Source organism: Vulpes lagopus, chromosome 5, assembly GCF_018345385.1.
Source record: "Vulpes lagopus strain Blue_001 chromosome 5, ASM1834538v1, whole genome shotgun sequence".
Taxonomy (NCBI): Eukaryota; Metazoa; Chordata; class Mammalia; order Carnivora; family Canidae; genus Vulpes; species Vulpes lagopus.
In genome coordinates, this window is record NC_054828.1 from 119,891,498 (window position 1) to 119,900,412 (window position 8,915).

Below are 8,915 nucleotides of genomic sequence, written 5' to 3' on the forward strand. Positions count from 1 at the left end.
AAATAAAAATGTCACTTACAGCCCTTAAAGCCCTTACTGGAAGAATATTCTTTAAGATCTTTCCTACTTTCACTAATGATCTCTGTGAGACTCTTCCAATGTTCTGTCTGCTATCTAGTCCCAAAACCATGGCATCTTTATCTTTATTTAATTTTATGCCATTCCACTAACAGATATCAAAACTTCTTCTGCCTCCCCATTGCTATGAAACACAGTACTCTAGAACTCAGTTACTTAATAATAGAACCATGCATTTTGCTCTTGTGTCAGCTATTTGGGACTGAGCTCTGCATGGGGTGGGGGCTCACTTTTTTTCCTCTTGGCAGTAGCTGGAACACACATTGGTTTTGGAGTGTGTAGTACATGTATGTACAGAGGCCCTCATGCTCATAAGAGGACCCATGCTTGGGTTTTAATACTCTGTAGTCTCTTTCTTCAACTTCTATCTTTGAATTTGTGTTTTTAAGTGAAATCTGATAGGACAATGAAACGTGCAATAAAGGGCTGGAGCCTGGGTTGAATGTAGGTTAGCCTCAGCCACATCCCAGCACCCCAAGGAGGATTCCTAACTGTCTGGCTTCTGCCTCCATCAGGCACCCACTTGAACCATCCTTATCTTTGCAAAGTACCCAGGTGCCTTTGGGGGTCTGCACTCACTTGGTATCTATCCCTGCGCCAAAGGGTACATGATACTAAATAGCAAACAACAATAACAAAAATCTATAACAGGTGAACCAAGAGGTCATAAATAAAAGAAAGTTTTTCTCCTACTTTAAGAACACGGGTCTCTGAATTTTCAGTTGCACTGGGCCCCGAAAATTATGTAGCTAGCCCCAGTTGGGCAACTTGCCTGAAATGGAAGATCCAGTTCCAAGAGAACTCATTCACATGGCTGGATACTTGGTCCTGGCTGTCAGCTGATTGCTCAGGCAGAACTGTTGGGGAGTGGGCGGGGGGATGGTTCTTCTCCTTGTGGACCTGTCCATGTGATGTTTTGGACTTCTTATAGCATGGCATCTGGATTTCAAGTGGCAGCTGCTGTTTCCTAAGGCCTGGGTGGGGAACTCTGCATAGCATAGCATAGCATAGCATTACTTTTTGTCAGATCCTATTAGTTACACTAATGGTAGATCCCATCAGATTCAAGGGGAGAACAGTCTAAATCCTGCCTTTCAGTGGGAGGAGTTTCAAATCATTGATAATCATCTGTGATCTTCAATACACATATGTAAGTGATAAAACAATACAGCAAACTAAGACAGTGAGGATCACAGAAGGCAGGATAATGAATAATTATAAGAAGGAGGGAGAAAATTGTGATCTAGGTATCTGGGGTGCTGGGAATGATCTATCTCTTGAGTGGTTGGGTACAGGCACTTTTAACTTTTTGCATATGCACTATGATTTTTTTGGTATATATATATATTATTTTTTAAATAAGAAGTAAAAAAGGAAAGTAATTGAATTTAGAACTAAGGTTAGTTTTCAGAGGTTTACAAGATAGTTTTAATATTATCAAAACTATTGCTAAGTTATGTTTGGAACCTAGAAATGCATCTTTTTCCTAAAGTAATTGTAAATGAAATAAAACCTCATTATTTAGACTTAATTAATTGAACTTTGGAAATAGCATGTTTGAAGATGAAATGAATTGCTTTCACTTTCTCTGAGGATGAAGCGTATCAAGCAAATGAACATGCAATGCAGTGTTTCACCTGGTCAAGAGAAATTGTTTCCAAACATACAAATAATTGACATATCTAATGATCACCATATTTCATTTAGAGTTTGTCTTCTACAGACATGTAAATATTTGAAACAGAATTTCTAGTTTATAAATAATGATCCACATTAGCCCTTCTGACAAATCTGATATTTTTTCTGTGATAATCTACTAGTCTGACTAGGGTAACCTAAATTATAGTATTCTGAAAATTAAAACTCAGATTATTTTTATTTAAGGATACATAGAATGAACACAGGTATTACAGACTCTGTCTTTAAAATTTATAATCCATCTATGTTAACATTCCTTAATTTCTGACTACCCCAAAATACCATTTTATATGTCTTTCATACATCACAAGAAAGTTTCCCTGGGAAGAAGATTCTGAACTAGAGATACACATGCAAGTGGCTTACTGTAGAGTGCTTACTTCATATAAAGAGGTGTGGGAAACAAGGTTGGGTATTGGAAGAAGTTTGAGAATTTACTTGGATATGGACTGCATTTTATCGATATTATTTAAAAATTGCTTGAAATAGTCTTTGAAAGGGAAGAAATAAATCAACATAAATCAGAATAGTAACACATTTGAGATTAAATCATCGAGTAATGGATACTCATTTCTTGGTGGTGTTTGTTGAGTAAAGAGCAAAATGAGTGCTGAAAGACAACATATAACCTCAATCATATGTTCATTGGGCATAAGCTCATTATTTCTGTATTCAGTTATACACTAAATATATATATATATATATATATATATATATATATATATATATCTCAAAGGATATAAACAAAATACTAAAAATATTACTTTTAAGATTATACCAAAACAGGCCCAATTAGGGATTTTGTCATTTCTAATTATCTGGGATGAGCTATTGCTTATAATACATCTATATTGGTTGTTCAGCCTAAATATAGCTGACTTTCAGACACCTGCAAGAAACATATCCTGTATGGAAATCACCATGTGACTTTACCTTTTAATCTTCGTAAGACCTTGTGAGTCTATCTCATTAGCCCCGTCTAGAGATGAGGAAACTGAGTCTTGGAGGTGTGAAGTGACAGCTAATGAATGGCAGGGTGGGAAGTCTCAGCCTTCCCCTGCCTGCCATCATCCTTCAACCTCACGAGCATTTAGGCCTTTCCCTCAGCAGATCCATGAATCTCTGTCAATGTGACCCAATAAATCTTAAGGTGAGACTCACCTCTTTCTCAATGAGTTTTACTTTTTTTTTAAAGGCTCTGAAAGACCCAGTTGAATGATTATTATGTACTGCTGGAACTTCAAAAACTGTAAATTAAACTAGAAAGGCCAGTGGCTACTCCTGAATCCCATCCTTCCATATATTAATCCCAGTTACCAGGGGGGGAAAAATCTGGGAGAAAAAGGTTCTGGCCTTTTCTGAATAGTGGGAAATCTTTTTCAACTGATCACCATCATCTTAAAGGGCTTCCAGAACTGCATAATACCCCCAGAATTAAATAAATTACACGTGTGGTTATGAGAAAGTTAAGTACTTATTTATCCACATCATTAGTCATCGAAATTCTTGTAGGGAGTAACAGCCAGCCCCACAGGTCAGCCACTTCATGTTTCCTTAACACTTCCACTGTTTTTTAAACACCCGCTTCTTGATTTATGGCTGTACTGTGGCCTCAGCCTGGGCCTAATAACACAGCACGTACCACCCCTGATCAGAGTGACACACACATTCCCTCGCACCAATGTAAGTCATCCCATATGTGGGCCATCGCCTTTTATTCTGCTATCTGGAAGTTCATGAAAACAGGTGACCTGCGTTGCAAGCCAAGGACCTTCACTTCAGCATGAAAACTTTCAGCAAACGATACTTACTTTTTAGCTAACTTCAGGCACTCAGTATTCTTGAAGCTTTTTTGGCTGCTTCTTCGTTTTCTCCAACTGGGTCACTTACTTCTGCTGGGAATGCTTCCCCTTGTTTTCACCCTCCACGGGCAAGGGATTGTTTTTCACTTCCTTCATAAAATCACTAGCCGTGTGATGAACCCCAGATCACATGCCACCTCAACAGGAAGCCTTCCCCACCCCCATGTGCTTTCGGGTGCTGAACACACTACTGTTAAGTCATGTCTGTCTCTAGGCAGACCCACGTGCATCTCTATACCTGGCACATATTAGGCATCCAGAAAAATCTTACTGTTTCTAAGTATCTATTAAATTCCAGGTACTGTGAGGGGTGCGGAATAAGACCGATTTTTGCCCATCAAGATACTCCCAGTCCAGCAGGTATAGGTAAATACATGCATACCAAGGAGCTAAACACTAAGCGATTGGATCTGTGATAAAGAGCCCACAGGACAATGAACAGTGAGTGGGAAAGCTTTAGTGAAGCATGTGGTTTTGCATTGGCCTGGGAAGTGTGGGTTCCCTGGGGAAGAAGGAACAGAAGGGGGTCACAACAGTGGAAGTACAGGCTGAGGTCCTTGGCCGTGGCGTGGCAGGAGTGTGGACCCTACGGAGTATGAGAGAGATGGATGAGGCAAGGTTCACAAATGTGTGAATGGCATCTGAGGGACAGAAAAGTGACATAGGCTTTTACTGTGAGGCATCGTTGGGGTTTTGTGGCAGGTGAATGGCACAGCTAGCTCTGTATTTCAGATAGGCAGTGATCACAAGGGCGAGGTAATTGAAGCGGAGGACATGGTGCAGACAAACCAGTTAAAGGTTGAAGCTCCCAGTCCAAGCTACAGCTAGTCAGAAGTGATAGCAACTTTGGAAGGAGAACGGACAGCTCAGGGAGATTTATTGGATGCTGGAATAGAGCAAGAGAGTGGAGGTGAGGAAGACTTTAAATGTATTAAAATAATTAATCTGATTCTTGGGCAGCCGAATACAAGCATCCTGACAGCACCGCCCTCACCTGAAAAAGGGCCAGAGGAACTCTGATAACCTCAGGTAGAATTCTTTCCCTCTTGGACTTCCCTGAAGTCACAAGGATCTTCTCGGACCCACCAGAAGAGAGACCAGGGGGGTGGCTATTGCCCCTGAATGAAAGGTCTGTTTGCCCAGGGAAATACAATGTTTTCCACTCACTCACTCATTCTTTCATTCCACTGTCCATCCAACATTTACACAGCAGCTTCCTTGTGATTTCAGTGAGGTTGGAGGAAGTAAGCAGGTAGTTGGATGTTATGGGCTGAATCGTGTCTCTCCCACCCAAACTCATATGTTGAAATCCTAACCCCCCAGTACCTTAGAACATGAATCTATTTGAGACAGGGCCTTTAATGAGGTCATTAAGGTAAAATAAGACCATATGAGTGTTTCCTAATCCTATATGATTGGTGTCCCCATAAAAAGAGTAGGTCAGGACAGACACCATAGGCAGAGGGATGGCCGTGAGGACACACAGAGAGGGCAACCATCTGCGAGCCAAGGGAAAAGGCTTCTGAAGAAACCAAGCCCGCTGACACCTTGATCTTGGACTCCTAGCCTCCAGAACAGTGAGAAAATAAGCTCCTATTGTTCAAGCCACCTAGTTTGTGGTATTTTGTTATGGCAGCTCTAGCAGACCAATATAATGGATAACTGTAATTCATAGTGATACGAGTGTGATAAGGTCTAAATCTGGTATCATGGGGCACAAGGGAATCGTGATCAGTTCAGCCTGGGAGAGCTAGGAGATGAATACATTCTCCAGTGAGGTTTTGAAGGCTGAGTAGGAGTTTGACAAGCTAAAATTGAAAGATGGCATCCTGGACAGAGGAATTCCTCCTTTCTGGCTCCTCAGTTCCTATCTCCATGTTAGTTTTGGGGTCCATTGTATAGGTTTTGTTTGCCTCTACTGACCCTCAGCCAGTCATTACTAACAGAGAGAACACAAAACCTGATTTTTCTTGAGGCCCTGGGCTCTGCTCTACCTGCCTCTGCTGGGCTTCATCCTCGGGCAAGCTGCCTACCCTTCTTTGCAGGATGACAGCCTCCAACCCCCAAGGCCCTGCCAGCCTGGGTTCCTCCAAACTGCCCCTCCCCTAAAGCACACTGATCTAATCTCATAGTCTGGCCCTGCTTGAAACACATGCCCACCTCTGTGTACCACCATAGTCAGGGGGGTAGTGTCCCCCAGTGAGCCAGGCTAGCCTAAGTGACAATGTCAGGCTTGTGGTCACTGCCATCTAAACCACGTGGAATGGCTTTAACATGAGAAGGAGGAGCTGCTTTATTGCACATAGAAGCAATACCATGTAGCTTCTCATCACATATTATGGTTATTCCTACTCGGAGAAGAGAAAGCAGATTTGGAGAGGTTAGTTACCTGGCTTCCATGCATTATTTATTCATTCATTACATTTTTCAACCATTATTTCTGACTATATGTTAAGCACTGTGCCAGGAACTTGGAATCGATCAATGAACAAAACAAAGGCTCTACCTTAATGAAACTTGAATTCTAGTTGAGAAGGACATCAGTAAAGAATAAAATTATATGAATACTATAAATAAATCGATTATAAACTAATAAGGTGGTAGGAAAAACCTGGAGAGGATAAAGGAGGGCCTGAAGAAATAGTAATAATTATAAAACTCCCAGGGCATGTCTTGTGAAAGGGTGACATTTAGGCAAAGACACAGAAGGAGGTGAAGGAGCCAGTGAGATGGAGGGAAGAGCATTCAAAGGTCATAAAGTGGGGACTGTGTCCAGCATCGTTTGAGGAAAAACAGCCAAGAGGACATTGTAGCTCCTAAAAAGTGCACAAGGGGCAAGGATGATCAAAGAGGTCACACCAGACAGGGTCTGGGGACACTTTTAAGAAGTTAGGTTTCTGCTAAGAGAAGTGGGGAGCCACTGCAGGATTTTGAGCAGACACGATAGCTCTGAGTACATGTGACTCTGGCTCCCTCTGACACTGGAGTCAGAACTCTCATGGACTCTGCTGAACAAGGAAGGCCTGAAGTCCATGAACGTGAGGACATGGATTGAGAGTCTACATTTCGGATGCTCTGTACTTAGCAAGGTCCATGTCCCTGTGGCCCTGTCCTGCCTCGTCCTCTGACCAGGGTGTTAGCTAATGAAGAGTTCATGCCCAGGGTGTGTGTGTGTGTATGAAAGGTCTCTAGGCCAGTCTAGCCCAACCCAGCCCACCTTAATTCCTGGGAGAATGAATGGATTTTGTGGCACGTTTAAGAACTCTCTTTGCTTTATCATTCACACATTTTTCTTACTTTCCTTTATACCCAAATGATGTCTTACAATTTATTTCATTGAAAAGAACATTATTATGCAGATCACTTAATTAAATCACACATTCAAAATCTCCCCAGTGTTCTCCTTCAAAGTAGTTTTTTGTGGGACAAGGAAGCCTGCATCTGAATGACAGTTCTATGCCCAGGTTGGCATAATTGTGGTCAAAATTTATCCTCCTGGGGCACCTGGGTGGCTCAGTTGGTTAAACATCTGACTGGCTCAGGTCATGATCCCCGGGGGTCCTGAGATCAAGCCCTGTGTAGGGCTTCCTGCTCAGTGGAGAGGTTGCTTCTCCCTCTGCCCCTCTCCACTGCTTGTGCTCTCTCACACATGTTTCTTTCTCTCTCAAATAAATAAATAAATAAAATATTTTAAAAGAAAGATTTTATTTATTTATTCATGAGAGACACACACACAGAGAGAGGGGCAGAGACACAGGCAGAGGGAGAAGCAGGCTCCATGCAGGGAGCCTGATGTGGGACTTGATCCCGGGTCTCCAGGATCACACCCTGGGCAGAAGGCAGTGCTAAACCGCTGAGCCACCCAGGCTACCCTTCTCCAAATGAGTCAGAACTTAATTTTTGTCATCAAGACCAGTGTCAGAGACTCTAGCCTGAGAAATCATCATTCTCAAATAAAATCTTAAAAATAAAATTATCCTCTTTTTCCTCAGGCCTAGGTCTCTATCCTCAGTGAGCTAAATGTTCCCCAAGAGCCAGCATCTACAGAGCACCTGGTCCAAGGAGTAGGGAGGTGGCCAGGTGGGAGTTAAGGGGTGACAATGGGGGACCCTGCTCAATGACAACTGACCATTAGGCCCTCTAGGCTGAAGTGACGTGCCCTCCCGCCTTCTGATGCCTCATCACCTTGGTATTTGGAAGCTGCCCGGCATGTGGGTTAAAGCAGTGGTTCTAGAACCAGAAAGCTAGGTTTCAGTCTCAGCTCTACTGTCCCTAACTGTGTGCTAGGGCTCAGTTCCGTCAGCTCTCTAAGCTTATCTCGTTGGCATGTAAAATGAGTATAAGTGGGACATAAGTAAATACTCAGTGGAGGGCATGGCGCACAGTAAAAAACTGAATATTCGCTATATCAATAAGCATGCAGATTTAAGAGCCCTGAATCCAAGCCCTGTTCTGTCCCCTCTCAGTTTTATGGACTGGAGCAAGTTATCCTCCCCTGATTCATCTGTAACACGGGGTTAATGATCCCCGACTATCTTCAAGCATTATTTTGGAGACTGTGTGACACCCTGGATGTGCAAGTACCTTGCACATTGTAAATGTACTGTACAAATATATGAGATTCTTATTGTTACAAAGCAAATAATCTCATGAAGGCCTCGTACTTTCAGAAGCTTTTGATCTTGATAAACTGACGAAGGAAAAACATGCTTCATAGACTTGGCTCAGTTGGAGTTGTAGTCAAGAACTGAGCTATTCATAGCCGGGGGCCCCCCAAGCTAAAAAATATTTCATATGGGAGCCGCAGGCAGTGGGAGCCCCATCTTAGTTTGACTGTGAAATGGGTCCCTTGTATTACCTGAGACCTGTAAGCACCACCCTCAAGCATATTCCCTATCTACTGCTACCGCACTGCCCAAATTTTAGGGCAAATGGGCAGATGGGCAGGAGGTAACAGAAAGAAAGTGAATGTCCGTATACTCCCTCCAGGACCTAGTGTTACACAAGCATGGAAGGAAACACAAAGTCACAATAATAATGGAAATGACAAAGATTTTTGGGGTGATTATTAAGTCAAGTATTCTGCTGAAGGTGCAAAGGCATTAATTTTCACACTATTCCTATGAGGCTGGTGTTACTATTTTTACTGTACAGATGAGGAAACGATGTCAAGAGTCTTGTCCAAGATCACACACTGGTAAAGGCAGAGCCTGTATGTCTGCTTGCAAGCTCTGCAGCACTCCCCTGCCCTGGACTCCAGGGGCTTCGAGTTGATCT

General features: G+C 42.6%; 1 non-coding gene across 1 annotated transcript; it reads right to left on the minus strand.

Moving 5' to 3' along the window:
• Positions 1–7,521: 7,521 nt before the first annotated feature.
• LOC121492284 lies at positions 7,522–7,589 on the minus strand. Its single transcript, XR_005988180.1, has one exon. It is a non-coding gene; the product is annotated as a small nucleolar RNA SNORD52 (small nucleolar RNA).
• Positions 7,590–8,915: the final 1,326 nt, after the last annotated feature.